Source organism: Scophthalmus maximus, chromosome 14 (genome assembly GCF_022379125.1).
Source record: "Scophthalmus maximus strain ysfricsl-2021 chromosome 14, ASM2237912v1, whole genome shotgun sequence".
Lineage (NCBI taxonomy): Eukaryota > Metazoa > Chordata > Actinopteri > Pleuronectiformes > Scophthalmidae > Scophthalmus > Scophthalmus maximus.
The window spans coordinates 19,254,073-19,275,656 of NC_061528.1; positions in this window are offsets into that span (position 1 = coordinate 19,254,073).

Genomic DNA, 21,584 nt, shown 5'->3' on the forward strand with positions numbered 1-21,584 from the left:
GTTATAACTTGTTCAGACATCTAGATTAAGAGTCGGCTGAAAGATACATGACACAGGACTCAGCTATGTGATAGTAGGGTAATATCTCCCTGAGATACAGTGACAGGACAGATCAGGTCAATAGTGCACAGATGCCCCCAAGTTCAACGCTATTGTTTCTGAAACTATTGGTCCCAACTCTAAGAGTCTCAATTCTGAGTCTCAGAAAGGGAAAAAAAGTACAAGAGTCTGTTTTTTAATGCTTCATTCTACATGATGGGGGGGGGGACCTGCTGAGTTGAGACATCTGTAAAACCATACAAATAATGTAAAGTCCGTACTGTATATAGCCTACGGTATGATCTACATTTCTTTGCATCCAGCAAGCTAGAAAAAAATATTAAACCACAGTTTTGTTTTGTTTTATGATTTCAAACCCTCATGTGGCAGTGGTTAAGATAATGTTTCCAACCAAACTGATGCGTGTAATGATGCTTAGACAACACTGAAAGCATATCTCCAGCAAATTTCTCCTTCGTTCAAATATCCTATTCAGTTAACTTGACAAAGAGAGAGAGATAGTGATGGGGGGAGGGGGGGGGGGTGTAAAACTGTGCCATATGTGAGAGTTAAAGGTGATAGGTTGAGTTCACAGGACCAGAGGAGCATGCTGGTTAAACATGTTTAAAGTTTACACGAATACCAGGCACAGTGCTTCTAGGATGCTTATTGACAGTTAGCAAGCTAGCTAGCTTTTGTGACTGAGTCCTAGCATGTGCTCGTTTAAGTAGAATGTTGGTCGTTGCTCTTGCAACAGGACTCTTCTCTCTAGAACTGTATGCGTTACTACATGGGTGACATAGCTTTTAAAGGGAGAGTAAGTGATTCTAAAGCAATAAACGTTTTGTAAAAGTCAGTGAATATTTCCTCACGGTCTGCTAGTTGTCGCTTCTGTGTGCGCTGAAAGAAAATCAGGGTTTTTAGCTCAGCCCTGGCTCTTTAAATCGAAAAGAAAAAAATGGTGCGGACTGCACCTCACAACAATGTGTGGGCGGTATAATAACATCACTCATCTACATCTTTAAGAAACGTGCTAGCTTTTGGCTCTGCACCTGCAGTTTTGGCCTAGTGGTAAGAGCATCGGTCTGACATTCCCAAGGTCGCGGGTTCATGGCCTGGCCAGAGCAGTAAAATCACAACAACAACAATGAGAGAGACAAGCTTTCTCCAAAATCGTTGACTGCCCATTTAATGTCACCCATGTTGCAAATTATCTTTGCCATGCCACATATTTTGTGTCACCCAGTTGTCTCAACAAACATCTTGTTTCACCAGTGCGACACTGCCAGGATTATTGTCTTCACATTGGCAAGCAGCAGGGAGAAAAAAAAACGTCTCTTAAAACCCCTTTCACACTGAACAACAAACCCACTAAAAACCACTAACATCTGGTATCTATCAGTGGCAGCTCTGATCAGCAGTGATAGAAACACGACACCCAGGGACATGGTAATTCTCACTCCATTTCCGAAGCGATAATATGAAGTGATGTCGCCTCTGTCCGTAACGACCCTTTGCCATTTCAAAACAAATTCAATCCGATTCTGATTCTGGACGAACATCGTTCAGTCGGCAATTAGTTTGTAAAGACTATTATAAAGTAACCATCAAAACACAGTCACTGGCCTACATGCTGTTTTCTTTTTTCACTCTACACTACACACAGAAAGGAACCAACCAGCTGAGGAACTGAGGTGACAGGGCTGACCACTGAGCCAGTGTGCTGCCTCATATGCTATAAACCAAGGGTATTCAATTAAAATTCTAGGAGGTCCAGTTGGAGAAATTCTCCTCAAGCAAAAGTCCGGAACCATAATGTCATAATGTCTAACTTGAGTTATGATTCAGTGCCATATTGAAGTATGCTGGGGGTCAAATCGTATAAAGAAAAAGGGCCTGCAATTCAATAACATTTCAACAATATTAGCTGTCAGTTTTCATATTGAACTGGAGGAATTATAAATAACAAGTAGGCTACTCTAATAATGTACTGTTTTCACTTCAAGTAAAATAAGAATAAAACATACAGGTTTGAAAATGTGCATCTTAACAGTCTCAGAACACAAAAAGAATACAGAACACTGAAATAACAATATTATCTGTGAGTGTGTGTGCAGGGTGCAATTTGTAAAAAAAAGCAGAGGGGGGGTCACTCAATCATGTTTCAAGGGTTGGCTTCGAACCCCCAAAGAGGGCTAGCATTTGCCATAACAAGTCCGGGAGTGAGGTCTACACACACTGTACAGCACAGCTCTTGACTGGCTGGACCACCATTACAGATGAACAACAAAACAACGAGCGACGGGGGGAGAGAAGTGGAGTTGGCATCAGTAGTGAATGTGCGGTGCCGGTTGCAGTCTGTCTTAATATAATTCAGCGCCTCATTTTAAAAGAGAAGTCACGCTGTCACGGAAAGTCAGGGGGTTGGTCCCAGGAGCGAGACGGCGCTGCAGCTCTGGAGAAAGTGAAACTTATCCCCTTCTTCCCGACTACGCTGAACAAAGTAGGAAAAGATCTACACCAGTTTAGTGAGGGCTAACGCTCCACCAGTAAAATTGAAATGCCCTGTCAACATTTGCTAATCCTCAGTGATCTATCAGTTGTGGGTCTGGGTCCAGATAGGACGGCGCCTGGGTCCAGATCCGGACCGTGGTTCGCCTATTAGTGACCCCTGCTATAAACTAATGCTATAAACTTTTGAAATGGATAACTTGTTGTTTCTTTGAGATTTTAAACGTGAAGCGAAACAAGATATCTTTGACTCACAAAGGCAAAGAAACACAACTGTAAGAGCAAACACAGCTTACTATGTAAAGATATGTATGGTTGTTGCTTTTTTCACTTAGGCCATGGTGCAAAGGGTCAAAAAGTTGTTCCTTCGTGAGATTTGGGGATTATTTACAAAATTCCTTGTAAATTCGCTCATCATTCCCAGTTTAAGACAAATATATAACTGTATGCAAACCTTCCTCCAGCCTTTCCGTTTTAGTAAATAGTAATACAAACACTCTTATAGACTCATGTAAGAGAGGTCAGCTGAGGTAGTATTTCTTAATGGTTTGTTTCCTTACAACCTGCCAAAAAACCCAGAACGCTGTATTTATAGTAAATTGCAATGGTAATTTGTTTCGACTGTGCCAGCAGAACATATTCCATGTGTTCCATGTTGCCATTTAAGTGCCAGTGAAACCAATCACATTCCTCTCACTACTTCTCACTTCCTATCGCTTCCATCCATTGACTGAAAATAGCCTCTGAATCATTCCATGCTTCCTGCACTTATGTTTACAATTTGCCTTCTTCCATACTGAAATATTGTAGCATGCTTCACACCAAGCGCCCAAACATGTTCCGATGCAATCAACAAGAGAAACCATAATGTGGAGTTTATAAGATCTGAGGGGACTCGTACATGTTGTGTATTTTTTTTTATTTTTCAACAGCAAGGGCTAAAGATAACTTTCTGTTCTAAACCTAGTGTGTGGTTTCCTGGAGTAGTGTGACAGCTTCTAATAAAAGCTCAAGGCTCAGTACAAAGAAAATATGCTAAGATATTAGTTTTTCTATGAAGTTTTCCAGTTATAAATTTAGATGATGTGTCACTCATAATGATGCTTCCTCCATTCTGATCTCTCACGATCAGCCCAGTGTTGCCTGATATTTTTTTGTATCAGAAAGTAGCTAAAGATGCCATCATCACATGAAATCAAAACATCAAAAACAGCTTCAGATTTCTAAAGCTGTTTGTGAGGATGCAAACACCAATCAACTCACTCTACTAAGCATACATTTAAATAGTTAAAACTTAAGTATACTGTAATTACTCAGACTAATGGAGATCAGTGATTGGAGGTTTGCTGGCAAATTTACCGCTGGTTACCTGCTAGCTGCTAGTTGGTGGCCTGAATGTGCTGCTTCCTTCCCCCACTCACCAAACACACCATGCTGTCGAATTGTCAATTTTGCTTAGGAGGTTTCCTAACTGAGTGAAATGACCCAGAAGTATTTTATCGGGAGCCATGATAACAGCTATTTACAGGTAATAGTCAAACCGAGTGTTTAGAACAAGTTCATAAAAACTGAGTGAAGTACACTAATTATTTCTTATTAACCCCACTGTTAGTATCTACAGTGCATGCTGTAGACATAAATCAGCCCACTAAGAACGCACCGGGCGAAGTAGCCTATAAGATGCGCATTTTGTAGTCCATATTAAGAAATGTGTAGTTTCATAACGGCAGACGCACATCAATAACAAGCCGTCACATAGCTTGTGTTGGCTTTTCCTAAGTCTTTTGAATTGTCCTTTACACCTTTCCGTGACCTCATGACGTTTTCCACTGAGGTCAAGGAAAAGTGGTGAGGAAAAGACGACAGGAAGGACTTAATGAATCCACCCACAGTCAGTTCAGAGAGCCACAGCCACATGACAACACAGACAGTGACAAAAAATAGCCAATCAAGTGCAAAAAGTATCTGGTCTCTAGATAGAAAACAAAAGGTGATACAATCATAGGTTGGCAACATTGGGTCACCCCTGTGAAGATGGTTTGCAGTAGGTGGCATGAATTCGTGTCCAGAAGGTTTGCAGATTTTAATGAACCAGTAGTTGTAATTCTATTACTATTAATGGATTTATTTTAGTCAGAAATTATGGTGTGACCAGCATGTTGGACAATTGAGCCACAAGTATTGTGCTCTTCATCTCTGAGACTAATGGTGGTCATTTGTTGAATCTACAAAATAGTACAAAACACAAAACATTACATTACTCAGGTCGAACCGATTGCAGAAAGGCACGTACCACATGAGCATAAATGACATACAGCAGCAGGTCCCCTGTTTAAGTCCCTGCCAGCCAGACCATTGACTGCATGTCAGTCCCCTCCTCTGTCTCCCAATGTTTCCTGTCTCTTTTTACTGTTGCTGTCCAATAAATGCAAAAGACAAATAAATACGTACTTTAAAAACTGACTAATAGAAAAAACTGCAGTCTTCTCAACCCACTGACAAACATTAGCCATTGCTTTGCAACTTTCCACATCACATTTATAAACAAATAACAGTCTTTCATTTTTCAGCTTATGTCTTTCCAATGCCCTTGAGCAAGGTGTGAATTTTCAGCTCAAATTGAGCTCTCTAATGACTGCACAGCACTGTGGCCGCACTGCATAGGGTCCCAGATCTGCACTGCATATGTCAATTTATGTAATTATCTCTTCCTCTGCAGTGACTCCTTCCTGCTGGAGCTGCAATTATGAATGTCATCCTAATTCATATCCAGTCAAATAAGGTTTTAGGTTTCTTTTCCTTGATTCTTTGGCTAAACGCTGTAGTAATAATCTGGGCAAACACATTTGGATGAGAAAATGATTTGGCAGCGCATGTTTCCTTCCACTACTTAACCTTAACCACTTAAGTCTTCACTGCTTCACAAGCAGCCATAACTTTGTTCAAGTGTACTCGGAAAGTTCTTGTGTTCAGCAGAGACGATATCTGCAATTCAGCCTCAAGCTGCACATTTGACATAGGTGACAGTTTGGCTTTAAGTGTTTGGTGACATGTGTGTGTGTGTTTGTGTTAAACTTTGTATCTTCCTTCAGGGTTTACTATGTCAGAACATATAAAATCAGGCTCCACTGGTTCAACTAGTCAGTCAGTTTTCTGGCTCAGAGCTCTTAAATTTAACACAAGACCACATCCTGACTGAGCTTGTAGCAACCGCCGTCAAAGCGGTTATGTTTTCGCCCGTCCGTTGGTTTGTTTGTCAGCAGGATTTCACAAAAACTACAGAACAGATTTTCACTAGACTTGGCAAAAAGATGGGACATGGTCCAAGAATCCATTAAATTCTGACATGGATCCGGACAAAGAGGCAGATCAAGGATTTTTGTATCACTTTATTTAACATTGCGAGATAAGCCGCCTTCTGACATTTTCACCAATTTCCCAGAAAATAATGCATGGATCTTGATGGAGAAATGAAATAAATCAGGCATCATTAGGAGACATCTATGAGTGTGTCATTTAATGCGGCTTGATTGAATTGAAGGGGACTGTTGGGCCTTAGGGGTGTATGTGCTATACTGAGTGACATTCTCGTTCAAAATGGTCTGCTCTAATAAATGAGGTGCTGAGAAATACACCATCTGTTTTCAAAGGATGCAAATTCTAGAGCACTTTACCAAGGTGTTGCATGCATAGAATACTTTTTTCCTGTATAATTTCAGCAGTAGCTGAAGAAAAGAAACAGTTCTTCCAGACAGCACTTGGTGGTAAGGGCATGTTTTTAATTTATTTTTATTTTTAAGCATCAGTCAGAGAGTTTTTATGAGCAATGACAGTTTCATTACATTGCATAACAGATACTTTTTAAGTCTGCACTTTAATTAAAACTCAGAACATTGACATATTTACTTAGGAAAATGCATGTCTTGAAAAGAAAAATGCTTGGATCAGCTTGCAGCTGCTGAAGGCCTCCTTGCTTATACTCAGAGGAAAAAGATGGATTAATTTGTAACAGTTTCTGTTTATAGAAACTGTTTGTTAGAATAGTTGTTGTTTTTGTTTTTGTTTTACAAGCTGACAACACATGGCACTCTCCAGATCCCAAATATCTTAACTTCATGAAATAGCAGATTTGGAAAAAGATGCATTAGTTTTTATCATCACATAGAAACTGTACATTAATTATGTATCTAAATTTGAGCCATCAGGGGTCATTGAGTACAGGGAGTAAAAGGCAGAGATGTGACATGTTTGATTTGAAAAAATTGTGTTGTAGCAACAAAAGAAGAAATTACTTTCGTAATGAGGTATTCTCCTACACAAGGGGTCGCGAGCCTCACACCTTAATGCCATATACAGCCCGCATGACTATTCTTGAATACAAAAACAACTCAGTATTAGAAATGTCATGATAGCAGATATTTTCTATGCAAAACAAAATACGTAGAATAGTTTAACTTTTGTAACAGCTGGGGTGAGTTTCGGAGACCAGATACGCGGACTCAGTTTGAGGGGTAAAGGAAGAACAGGTTTATTTGAAAATGTGCAGATCACAGAACATAGGCAGGAAGCCAGTGGGACTGTGGCGCTGTGCTCCCGGTGACACAGCTCTTAGGCTGACTGTGTCATGGCCCCCAGGTGGGAAGCCAGCCGACAATCGCTGACTCGAAGGGGAAAAGACAGAGGGTGGCTGGATCTGATCCAGGTTTTCTGCGGGCATGGAAGAAGACGTTAGTAGCGTAGCACAACAAGTCACAGGAGAAACTAAACATTAAAGCTGCTGTCAGTAGGATTTGGAAAAATAACTTTTTTTCTTATTTGCTGAAACTTTCGCTATATGCTGGTAGTAATATGTGAGACAGATAGTCTGTGACAGACCTGCCCCTACTGCCTTTAATGCCATTTGACAGAATCCACCGCGCCCGAGCAAAAATCTCCAATCACAGCCAGGGGGCGTCTCTCCGCTCTGTCAATCATCCGGGTATGAGCGGCTCAGCGCTGCAGAACCTGTGCACAGCCTCACTCGCTCGGTCACAACCAAGCTCACATCTTCACAACGAGGAGCTCGCAGCAGAAGCAGAATTAGTTTGAAAACACAGTGGCAGAGAAACGCCAAGCATCGACAAAACTGCCCGGCTCCTTTGCCAGGAACTGCATTTACGACAAAGACCACGAGCAAAAACTAGCTAAAAGGAAGGAAGCAGATCGAGCAGATGTAAACATCGAAGCGGCTCCACAGAGCAACGACACCGACAGGGTTCACAAACGATGTGTTCTGCTTGACCGGTAATATTCTCTGTTTCATTTATCTTTTATTTTCAATGTTATTGTCGCACTCTGTGACCGTGTGCTACTGTGCTGTTGTAATCAGGCTGCTAGTTTTAATCAGGCTGCTAGTTCTAGGTCCACAGTGCTACAGCTATTGGTTAGCGGTGTTTGTAGCATAATAGCTGAAAATATGTTCGTGTCCAAGCGGTTTAATCTGTTTTGACAGTTTTCCAGACGTGTGTCGTTGTCTGTGCTCTCGCGGCCAAATGCTCCCCCATCATGCTGTTTAGTTAGCTTCACTATTTATGACCAACGTAGCATCCCGTGCTATGCTAAATGCTAAGTATGTGTTGCTATTTCCAGCTGTGTCACGTTCACTGAATTTGCAAATGCGTGGTAAATTTGTGAGCAGGAATATTCTTTCCTGGATCATAGTTTCACATACTCATGTTGGTTTTCTTCACAGATGCTGACTTTGCTGTGGGGAAAGATGAGGAAGGAATATTCATCACACCTACTGTATTTTATTCATGTGCAAAATAAAGCTTGACAATATTACATCAGTGTACTTTGATAAAGTTGTTGTGCTTTTCTTTGAGATACTGCATCGGTAGTACGGAACCAGTGAATCTGATTAACCCAAATTAATATATTTGTATACTGATAAAAAATTTAAGTAATCTTCCCACTGTTGTATATTTATGCAATGAGAAACCAATCACTTTCAAAATACACTTTATTGCAAAGCAAATACTGAGGTTGTATAAATATTAAAATATAACGCTGAAATAAATAAATGAAATGAAGAAAAAATATATTGCACAGCATTTACATATAGCACAGTCTGAAGCTAAACCATCTTGGGATGAAACCAGTGCAAGCGGCAGGGACCAACTGGCTCATCACATGAAGATCAGCTGTGTCTTCGGCTCCCAGGTCCTCGGGTGTGTGGCCGCACGTCGACCTCTGCCCCATCTCCCACGGCCGCTGCCCGGTGCGTCTCGTAGGCGACTCCCTCTTCTCCTCCCTCGACTGCTCGTCGAAGCAGCCGTGTTCACTTCCTCATCGGAGTCCAGTGTACCAGTCTCAAAGCTCTAATAATGTTATAAAATATAGATAAAAGCGTAAGTCCTCTTGCAAAGCAACAAATGATGTATGTGAAGATAAAGCTGTTAATTTACAGGCCTACCATGTTACACTTTGTAGTAGCTAACGCGCTAGCTACCGTGCTAGCTAACGCTAGGTACGTAAACAAGCTAATATACACTGATTTACGGTCGCCCACATCCAAAACACTGACGATTTTGTTTTCCCAAAAAGTCACAGGTAATACATGAGGCAACGATAACTAAAAAATGTATTATAGTCTAATGTGGACAGTAGGGGCTAACTTCTTACCGGGTGGGAACGTCATTTTGCGTACCTTGCCTGGTTTCGGTTGCCATGGTAGCATGCACGGCAAGTAGGGCTGGGAGGAGCTGTGGAGGAGGAACTGAAGAGCAACGGAGAGGGAGGGGGAGGGAACAGGAGTCGTTGGATTTTGAATTCTGAGACTATGTCCACACTTCTCTCAATCCTACCGACAGTAGCTTTAAGTTTAGGGGCCGACGATCACACTACCGTGTTACTGGTTCAATAATCTGGCGACCCCTATCAGCTCCTCGTCTATATAGGGCCTGGGGTTGATGACAGTAAATGCCACTTGTGACTGCCTCCAGAGGTGACGACGATGAGTAGCTAATCCGGGACAGAGCACACTGACACAGGTTTTACAGGGCCACATTCTCACAGAGACAATGTTACACTGGTATGTTTTTGTGTTGAGCAAACTGACAGCTAATGAGCTAGAACCTCAATCTGTGACGGAGCTTAGACGGTGCCGCAAGAAGGCAAAGTACAATTGTTCCAAAGTTTCAGTTTGTCAGGAAGAAGCATCACAGAACAGGTAATAAAAATACAGAAGACATTTTTTTTCATCACTGGCCTTTTATGGAACAATTGACAAAACAAACACTGACCAACTAGACATGATGGAGGAATTATTGTCCTTGCCAGCATGTATGGCACAACCAAAGCTGAGGATCTGATTGGCATCATCATCACAACTGAAATAGAATAATTTTTCTGATGGAGTGGATGCTGATTCAGGAAGACTGAAACCGTTGATGTCTTAAGCAGAAGTATTTGTTATCAGAGCTCAATATTGAGGAGACTTACGGTTCGCTATACAGATCAACAGGTTCACAGTGTATCATGTCCCATCATACTCTGCCTATCTCCAGTCTCTGTAGGTTAATTTAGCTCTGACAGTAAGTAATGAGTAATGTTGTCATCTCACTGTGACTATGACACCCCGAGACAGCCCACCGACTGTTTCGGCTTGCCATAGATAAGATGACCTTGATTGGTGCCTGAGAAAGCTCATCTTAGTTTCTCAGGAGGACAGGACAAAATTACCATCTGCCTTAAGACATCAGAATAGTCACTGAAGATAAGCAGTACGAGACAATGCATTAGGGAGGTTAGTGTGAAATAGTAAGTACAGTAAATAAAGTTTTGTAAAGCACTTTTACAGATATTAAGACAATATTGAAAATACAAAAAGGACAAAAATGAGCGCACATGTCCTCGATAATGTAGTATGGTCTGCGGAGGATGTTTTAAAAACGAATGACCCTTGAGAGGAAAAAGGTTTCCCACCTATGTGCTACACTAACAACAGCAGATGGACGCAGACAGCCTGATGCAGTCGGGAGGTAACCATCACCTAACTCTTCAGCTTACCTCCAGTATACAGTATACTGCCAGAGAGACTTTGGGTATATAACTTGTATACAAGCACCTTTTTGTAAAACAATCAAACACTTCAATTTCTCTCTGCTACATGTTGGACGTTCAGTAGTAGAACATCAGAACCACAGGACACAGATCAAAGAACATGCTAACTGCAAGCATGTGTGCAGTTAGCCTAACAACAAAATGATAACACGGTTGGATTATGCTGACTCAGTTCAGTGAAACATTAACTACAGACTGTACAACACCAATCCAGATCTGTTCAATAAACCATGTGTTCAATAAAACATTATACACATTTTTCCTTAAACTATCATCCTCAAGATCATTTTGACGGTTAACTGACTTTTAATAGGAAGAGTGGTGCCTCTTTCATAACCACTAAGTCATTAAAATCCAGTGTTCATCTAAGATAATCAATGAGGAAACTTTGAAACATCAAGAATTTCAAAGTTTGTTTTGTTTTTGTTTTTTATGTTGTTTTTTTGAATAACAGATGATACATTATCTGTATCGTAATGTGGATATCTGAGCGTTGAATTGTCTAATGACATTTAGTCAGTAGGCAATTCATAAACATAACTCTTTATTACCCTCCAATCTTCTTGCTAAGCTGCTATTGACACCTGAGTCTGTGCCACAATGAGCATTCTCCAGAGTCCCCGTCTTCTCTCTGTCTAGACTGCTGTAATAACCCAAAGGTAGTCACCTAGAAAATGTTTGTGTATGCTGTGTTAATACACAGTGGCACTTATTTGACTGGCAGGGGTGTGAAAATGTGTACATACCTTGTAAAAACCACCTGAACAAAAGCCAGGATTGTCATCACAGTATATTTATGTAGTCCTGTCTGTTTCTTGATTTTGTCTGGGTCTATATTTAGGACATGTTTCCATGAAGTTTCTTCACTGCTGTCAAATAATTTCACCTAGGTGGAAACAGGTTGTCGAGATTAGCTGGAGCTAACCTTTGGGCCATAACTTCAGATTTTAGACTGCATCGGTGCATGTTAAAATGAAAAAAACAAACATTGTTTCTGAGACAAAAAACAACTCAGCCAACTGATATAAATCCTGAATGGATATGAGATGATCTCAGAAATTATTAATTTATTAAGTGGCTGAAATGACTGCAAATGGCTTTATATGAACTGCTTGTTCTAAAAAGCACCAAAAAAAACTTGAGCACAGACTGGAGATGACAATGGAATTCTTTAATGCACGAGTGGTTTCATGGCAACACAAGGGGGTCAAAATATTACATCATAAAGCTAATTTGGGTACTGCATGTTCTGGTTTGGTCTGCCCCATCCCCCTACTGGGCCTAGGGGACCGGGGCATATGTTGTACAGATGGGGAATAATAGCCCACATCTGGGCCTTGGCCCAGACCGTAAACACAACCCCAGCGTGGCCCCAAAGCCTGACTCAGCTAAACATCTACTGAGACCTGCTCCCTCCCCACTGTGGTCTGACCCAAGTCTGCCAACACGCAATTAACCAGGCTAACCCGAATATTGCACCAGCAAACATCATTTCGAGGCCTCTGCATTGTGCTTGAGGCAGTGTTTGCCTATGCTGCTTATTTATTTATCCCACACTCAAGAGTGAAAATGTCACAGTAAAAGAGAAGAATAGACCTCAGAAAACGTTCATCAACGATTCAGCCGGTTAGCAGTTTAACACTTTAACAGACAGTGAGAAATATGAGGTAGTGCTCCCTGGGTTTCAACAAGATGTGTTTTCCCAAACTGCTGCCAACCATTATGGTGTGTTCAGAGAAAACAGCAAATTTTTCTGCATCATAATTTGCACAAATTTAACTGGACTGCTTGTGGATTCAGGCCCGCTAATCAGAAATATTTTATGGATACCCAGGGAAAATCTGCATCAACTGTGTGAGGGTGGAATGTGTTTGTGTTCAGACTAGGCAACATGTCAAATTAATTCACTACATTTGCATGTGTATAATGGTTAAGTTATAACAACATCCTCAAGATGGTTATTCATAAAGTCAAAAGAAACAAAGATGATAGCTGACAACAGGGGCTCTGAATCATGACAAATCCATCAACTATTACATGAATTGTTAGAGTAAATGTACTACACTCCTACTGTAGCTTACAGGACTGTGGTGATTCTAGCATGGATGTACAGTATTATTGGAAATGAATAGCAAACTCCAAAATAGCAGTCCTTTGAATGGAAAGGCAAGAAAATCTACTAGTTCAGCTTTGCTATTGTGTTTTGGTTCTAGTTAGTGCTTGCCTAACCCACCTGTTCCCAATTGACAAAGACTTTATATAAGGGTGAGGTCATAAACTTTTAAATTGCTATCCTATGGCTCTGGGAAAGAAAACATAAATTCTACATTGTTTAAAAAGTCATAACACAAATAGACCTTTTATCAGTTTCACAGTGGTCTACTCTTGTACAATGGTGAACTATAGGGAGATGCTTTTATGGCCACAAGATAATTTTTATTGCAGCACCACCAGTGACCACTGTGAAAAATTGGCAGCGAAAGCTGTGTAGCAGGAGAGTCATCTCTGTTATCAAATCCACATAATTTCATACATCGCAGGAGCAAAATTAGCACACTAACATTTCACCTGAAGTTGGTTGTTAAAGTTGATGCCAGTGCTCTACTTCTAGTAGCCTACTGTCCTTCCACAACTATATGTGATTACCTGTTTGTTATTTTTAACTGTGTTTGATTACTCTCGCTTAACTGTCTCGCATATGAAACCATAAAAATTTGTCGATCAGTTGTGTGTTAGTCCAACCAAATTTTATAGAAATAAAAAGAGCAAGTTTGTGCGTTCATGAACTGTGATCTAATGTCTGAGTAGAGCAACAATATAGTTTTTACAAGGAGGCCTGATATTAGAAATTGACCTTCAGACTCTTGATTTTTTCTTTTGTTCTCACAGAGGCTTCAGTTGAAGTCTTGTTTCATACAATTGTTTTCCTCTTCATAAATATGTCATCGAGTGAATAGAAATGAAAACACTCAACTGGCCTTCATCCAATACCCTCTTTATTTTTGGAATGTCTCTTTATTCATGATCCGTAAACCTACACAGATAAATCAGCTGTGCAGTGACTCAGGTGGATTTATCGACGCCAGTGCAGCTACAACACCTGCTGTTTTTGTTTTTCTTTCTGTGGTGAATGGTTGAGGGGAATGTGATAATTTCTGCAAAAACACTGCAGAGCCATTTGGAACAATTAATGTGCATGTTTAATTTTTGTGTATTTCTCAATTCCACTTTAGCCATGAGGTATGACAGTATGTCATAATAACAGTGTACCAGTACTCTGAAGTTCAAAGATTGTTTTTCTCCCCATTTTTACACATCCCTTTCCTTTGGAAATCACTCTGCCTCCACACCGGCACTCCAAGTCAAACAAGTCAGCACAGATAGTTTGGCCCTTCCCCTGAAACCAGAGTGTATGTGCTCTGGTTGGACTGGGTGAACAAACAGCTCACATGTGCCTCTTGACGGCATACATTTCAGGACACAGGTTTCGGATGGTTATTCGGAGAGTGCATTCCTGGTAATTAATAAGGCAAGCACCGGTTTCCATTTAGAGTTTCGAGCATGCCACGATAACAGAGCGTGAACATTGGGATGGTGCTGAGCGTTACTAAGTCCTGCCTTGTTTTCAGTTTCATAACTATGGAAACACTGAGGGAGCAAGTGTAGAGGGTAATTCATGGGGTGAGGCCGTATTTGTTTTTCTTTTACAAACATATTATTGTGTAGTTAAATCAAGAAATGTTTTTTTACTAGTTATCTAAGATAAATTCCTGTTCATAATATTGATACTATAATTTTATTTTTTTGGGTGCATTTTAATGAGGCTGTGCCACCTCGAGCGAGCATCTAGGCAGAGTTAAGCGTGCACAGGACAATTTTTTCTTTGGTCAGATTAATATCTTCTGCTCGAGAGTCCCACTGTGTGCTCAGAAGAGTCTGACTGCGCGCTCACTAATGTGGCACAATAATTGCGCCATAGTGCTGGATCTCGGTCATCATTGCATGAGCTTTACTGCTGCTTTGATCGTTTTTCCTGTGCTTTCTTACTAACAAACATTTACACACACTCGTGGGTGCTGGAGAGATTCTGGTCCGAAGTTAACTTCCATGTTTAAAGGTAGCCGCCGTTTAACTTGAGGTCTCACGCCCCACCTTTCTCTGGCGCCACGTGATGTCCCCGGTCACGTCCACCATTTTGTTCCTCCTCCCCTTTTCACTGGCACACGCCTGTGCACACTCACATGCAAACACACACACAAACACACACACAAAAACACACACTTGATAAAAAGTAGTATTGATTGTAAATTGATATTGCTAAAGTTAATAAATGCTGTTATACTTTAAAGAGAAGTTGTTTTGTCTTATTTGCATGTACATTGTGATATTGGCTGGTTGACAGAGTCAATGCTCGAATTCAAACCTTCAGTTCATTCCATAAATGCTCATATCTACCAGATATGGACATTTTTTAGTGAACGCCTTTAATTCTTGAGACTGAATTGATGATTTGGTTATTGGTCCCGGTTTCCGTTGCTATTAACATTGATTAATAAGCTCTATTGATTTTCATAATTCATAATTATCTTTGATCATTATAAATGATTGCTGATAACCAAATTAGCCCAAACCGATGATTTACACATCTAATCAATTCAATTTTATTTGTATTTGGTCTGAATCATATGACTAAACATTTGAATTAACATATTTTATATTATATTATTACTTTATATTTGTAGTATATGACAATTATTATTGAATTAAAGAATCCAAATGAATATTGAATACTGAAAATTGTCAGGCTCCATAACTGGTCCCTACCTGTCACTCCTCTTAGGTCATCATCATTATCGTAGACGTCATTGTTGGCTGTGCAGCTTGTTGGCTTCATCTTTAACTTGAATTTACTTTGAAATTCAGATTACTGCAATAATTTATGTATTGTTTGTTTGTACTATATTTGTTTGTACTATATTGTACTATATCCTTGTCAAATGAACAAATTAAGCATTTCTTTAAAAGTAAAGAGACTTTTTTATATGTATAAGGACAATATATTTTTATTCCACATGGAGCCATGTTGATGTTTTTTCAGAAGAAAAAAAAATATTAAAAAGTTCCAAAAAATCCAAAAATGAATGCATTGCCAAACATTCATATTTTTGCCTTAACATTAATCATCCATTAGTTTCTTGCCATATCAACCAGCAGAGCCAAAAGTGGGTGATTGCCCACTGGATCAAAAATATTATATTTTAACACATAATTACAAAGCATGTAATTAACCGCGCTGGTGTGCAAGAAAATCTTCTGAGCAGATATTTTAGCAGCTTTCCCCCATTTTCTACTCACTGAAATCATGACTTTAAAGAATATCTGGTTAACTTGTAAAATCAATATTGTCCAGTATCCTGTTGAATTATGATGGACGATTCCACAAAGTAAGGGAACAAAGTTCAGGTTGGTGTATGGGTGTGTTCCATGCCTGACTTTGAAGCAGGGAATCAGATCTGGCGTCCCGTCACAGCCCTGCAATTAAAGGTACCATGTGGCGTTCTTGGCATCTCGCAGCACTGTGAAGCAAGTTTTTTAAAAATTTTTTCAAACTTTCTTATGAGTGGGTCCCTGTCTAGTCTGCATCGTGTATGCACTGGAGCATGAACTTGCACATTGATTCAAACTATCAATGTCCCACCATTTTCAGGAAAATTTGTTTTCTTTCAGAAATTTTCCAGGGGACTGTTGGGCCTCAGTGGAGGTATGCTCTCTACTGAATACCATATAGTTAATCCTGGGTTTGTTCTGGGTGTAACATGCATCCAACCCATCAGCGTGCCTTCTCCCATTCCTTTTTAAACCAGGTGCAGATGACGTGCCCTTAAAAGAACAATGAAATATGACTGACTTCAGTTTTTGTTGGTCAATCACTGCATTAACATATCAATGTGCCAACAATGCACCTGAGCACACATCATATGGGTGCTAAGATGGGTGCAAATGCATTTTCTATTTAATCAAGGTGGGTGTTGGATGGGGCTGCATGGTGGTTTAGTGGTTAGCGCTGTCGCCTGACATCAAGAAAGTTCTGGGTTCAAATCCTGGCTGAACAACCAGGACTTTTCTGTTTGGAGTTTGCATGTTCTCCCTGTGTATGCGTGGGTTCTCCAGCTTCCTCCCAGTCCCAAGACATGCAGATTGGGGATAGGTAAATTGGTGACTCTAAATTGCCCTTAGGTGGGAATGTGATAGTGAATAGTTGTTCATCTCTGTATGTTGGCCCTGCGATAGGCTGGCGACCTTTCCAGGGTGTACCCCCGCTTCTCGCCCTATGTCAGCGGCCCTGCCAGTTTGTCAAGAGTGCAGTTAGTGGAAGAAGCTGTAGATGTAGTTTTGTTTGGAGTAGCTTCTGTGGCTGCAGTGGTTTTTGCACTTTGTGGCAAAGACATACTTGGTGTAGGGGGAATTTATCAAACCAAGAAAACAGAACAGATTCAACCCAGTAAAATGGTTTTCTCCTCTTTCATCTGTGAGTTTCACTGCTGCTGTGCTGAGTCAGCTCCCTGATCGTCTGCAGACCAGTCAAACCAGTGACCCAGTACAATGGAAACCAAATGCAGGGTTAAAAGGTACACGCACCCAGCCGCCCACACACACACACACACACACACACACATGGTGAGAGAGAGGACATTTTTTGGGCCTAACACAAAACAACTAAAAGAAGTTTTTGTGGAGTGTGTTTACTAACAAAGGAAAGGAGCAAGTTTGTGTCAGAGTATTTTTGTTGGAGAGGCATTTGTTTGTTTGCCAGACAAATGAGGAAAAACAATATTGCATGCATCAGTGCACCAAAACCAAACAACGGTTACTTGGTATTCAGTAAATGAAGCAATGGTTATCCCCATTATTGGCCCAGCTAAGCTACACACTTTGCCCAACCATGACCACAGCAAATGATAGCCTTTATTATTACATAAGAAAAATAGCCACTTTACCCAAATAACTGATCCTGAGAGCCAACAGTGATAGAAGGTGAGTGTCAGCAGGACATTTCACAGTGGTCAACTCCTTCATTTTCCCCCTGTGTAACCTTATATACTCACTGTAGTTATGTTTAGTATCCATGTTAAGGAAGGCTTTTCTGTCAAGGCAAACATTCATTCAGTCTGTTGTGCATTGATAGGAGCAGTTTTGGCAATTAGCTAATTATTAATAACTATTAATGATAAATATTAATATTCATAAAAATATTACTGAAATCAGTAATCGGGGCACCACCCTGTGAACAGGGACTAATTATCGAAACCTGTGATCTCAGTCTCAAAAGAGGTATTCACCTGAAATAGGAATATTTATTATATTGATATTTCAGACTGAACAGGGAAAGTTGGTGAATTCAAGCACTGACTCTGTCAACAAACCTTTGTCACAATATACATGAAAACAACAGTAGGAAACTTCTCTTTAAGGTATAACAGAATTTATTAACAACGGTGAAATCAATTTACAACCAACAACACTTATGATAACAAACCTCTATTATATACTAGCCCTACACAAACAATCAACACAAAGAACAACAATCCGCTTCTAGTGGATCTGTGGATAGATATGTAGATATGTGCGTGCTTCCAATGTGTGTGTATGGAGTGTGTACAATTATGTGTGGGTGAGTATATGAATCTGTGAATATGTGAGTATGTGTGTGTGTGTGTGTGCGTGTCCTAAACACGAGTGACTAGGCACGATACGAGGGGCTAGACAAAATGGCGGACGTGACCGCAACGGTGACGTCGCGCTAGGACGATGGCGGAGGTACTTGGGCGGAGTCTTTGTGTAATGGCAAATCATACACGTGTTTAAAAAAGGGGTCGTTTCAGGAGGGAGGTTTGAATTCCAACCTGAAAGGACCACGCGCCCAAATATCTACAATATCTGAGAGTGTGTGTTAGTAACAGAGAAAAAGAGGGGGAAACCTTCAGCGGGAGCGGCAAAGCTCACGCGACCTTGAGTGAATCCTACGCCAATCTGTTATTACGAAGGGACGCGCCACCGTGTCTCTGAATTCCCAATCAACAGATGGCGTTCTGAATCCAACCAGGACAGCGGAGCAACACTCACCAAGTCTGATCGCATCAGACAACAATAAAACGAACACTGCGAGGTAACGGAAAAGAAGTACAGAAACACTAAACAGTAATACTTGCCTAGTAGCAGCAAAACGGGACTCGGCTGTCCTTAAATCACAAGCAACAATAAACACACACTTAAAAATCAAACTAACATCTGCCCAGATCTAAGATTCCCCTTCCTGTGATTCCTGGGGAAGAGTTCGAGTGTGAAGAAAAAGTTGTCCTCCTTGGGCGCGCATGGCGGGGTAACAGTATACTGTATGTCACACAGTGGGCTTGGGAGGGGTTGTATCATTCACTGAGATGTGCAACATAATAGGGTGGCTGTGGCTCAGGATGTAGAGTCGTTCGTCCACCAACCCCGAAGGTTGGCGGTTCGAAAAAAATGCGTGGTAAATAGCAGCGCTGTATGAATGTGTGTGAATGAAACTGTAAAGTGCTTTGAGTGGTCAATATGAATAGAAAAGCACTATATAAATACAGTCCATTTACCATAATAGGCCTGAATTAAACTGCTAAAACTAAAGCAGTGGTTCTCAAGGTTTTCTTACATTCCGTCCTTCAGAAGCAGAAAAAGAGGATCCATATTCAACTGTTATGAAATAAACTTGTTTTTTGTTTGTTCATTTTTCCCACATAAACCCTATTCATTAAACTCAGTTTTACTCCACAACATACATAATGGATTGTTAGTAACAGCACAGATTTCCTTTAAATAAAATATTTAAATAAATTGAAATATTTTTCCATAATGATATATGTCTGATATGGGGATATTACCTCTTCATCGGTCTGATTTAATCATTCGTGTCATTTCTGAGACACTGATAAAGTTTTCTGTCTTCTCAAAGTTGTACAAAGACATCAATTCACAGAGAGAGAGAAATACACTCCCTGCTCTGTGCTCTGAACTCCTCCTGGATATGAATCATGAACATTGTGCTGTGTTGATAAGCAGAAGCAACAAGGTCTCCTCACTGACAAACGCATGGAGCATATGTGTGATGTGCAGCATGGAGCTGGAACCAACTGGCCTGTCAGCAGGGTGTGTGATGGGTTACACACATACCGTTCCCCCCAGAGAAGTTAGAAGGGAGTGCTCCTCTGTCCAACACTGTTGGATGCACTTGCTGTGCACCCGGCCCTCGAACACAGCAGCACAGCTGGAGGAGACCACAGCTCCTGCTGGGAAGAGGGGAACTGTGTGTGCTTCAACTTTGAACTTTCTGGCTGGAGTCTGTGAAGCTGCGACTTCCCCTCTGAGCTGCAGAGGTAATACTAAGACCCAACAACAGTATATATTACCTCTCCTCCTGCGTGCCAAATTATTTAGCGTGGTACAGTGACAGGGTGGGGAACAAAAGGGAGGGCGCACCCATCGGGGATTCTGGGCGTGCCGGGTAGCAGTGGGGTGATATTTGATGTTGGAAAAATCCTGAATGTACTTGTCAAAGCTGACACCACAGGCCAATAGGCCTAATCGAAAACGGTGAAACCATTAAGCCTTTGGCAAAACAGAAGAACTCCCATCAAGATCATATTCTTTTCCAAAACCTGTATTAGTCCAAATCAGCCTGGAAAAACTTGGGTGGGGAAAGAGAGTGAGTCATGTCCTCCCCATCAGACAGAACATGAGAGGAAGAATAATCAAAAAATCAGATTTTCATTTTTTCCACCACAACTAAAAACAACAAAGCTACACCTGCTATGCTGGTTCAAAGTATTGGACTGGATGTTGTTTGGCACTGCAAAGTTCCAGCTCATAGACAGGATTTTTCTTATTTTTGACTGGAGTCAGCAGGCAATTAGCTTAACTCAGCATGAAGACAGAAACAGTTAGCTTGGCTCTGTCCAACCTATGGAGCAGAAGAGAAGAATAAATATCACTTATCATCATCCATAAAGCCCACTAATTAACACATTCTCTCCTGTTTTCTCAATCTGTTTAAAAGATCATTTGTCGTTTTGTGGGACCATTTCTTGGCTGGAAGCAATGACTCCCTGGACTCTCAGCTGGTGGCCTGACAACAAGACTCCAGCACACAACCCCACAACTTGTCATTTTTACACATTGGCTTTTGTAGGGATTAAAAAAGCCACACACAACATATTAATTAGTGAGCTTTTAGGAAGGTTTTGTTTCACTCTGACAGAGCCAAGCTAGATGCTTCTCTGTTTCCAGTCTTTTCACTGAGCCTAGGTAATCCGCAGCTGCCTGTAGCTTCATATTTAATATAAAAAAGTGGTATTAGTCTTCTCATTTAATTTCTTTATACTGTGTGAAAACCATTGAAAACAGAAACAACAAAGCTGTGTGATGGTAATGTCCCGGTTTCGTGATTCATTGACAGACATAAAATGGAATTACTGGTCTCATCTTCAACTCAGGAACAAAGAGCATATTACCCAAAATGACCATTCCTTTATTATGTTCCAGTGCCCGTGTGTTTCAGTTCTCTCTCACACACACTGATATGGTTGCTTTGTTCTCAGGCCTGTTACAGTGTTCACATGGACGGTAAAGTGCATGTTCTCACAGACAGAAAGTGAGCGAGTGTGTAAATGACGCACCGCTGTAGCAAGCCTTTCAAATACGTGCCAAGATCAATTTCCATCAAATATCCACAGGGAAAAGAATCCCACCATCTCCTGGAGATGAGTCAAGTGTGTGTTGGAGGGAAAACCACTGAGCAGCAAATGTTTTATGCACAATAGTAGACATTACACAGCCCCTGCATCGAGTTTACAGAGAGGTTCTCAAGGTCTTTTCACCACGAGAGCAACAAAGAGTGAAAG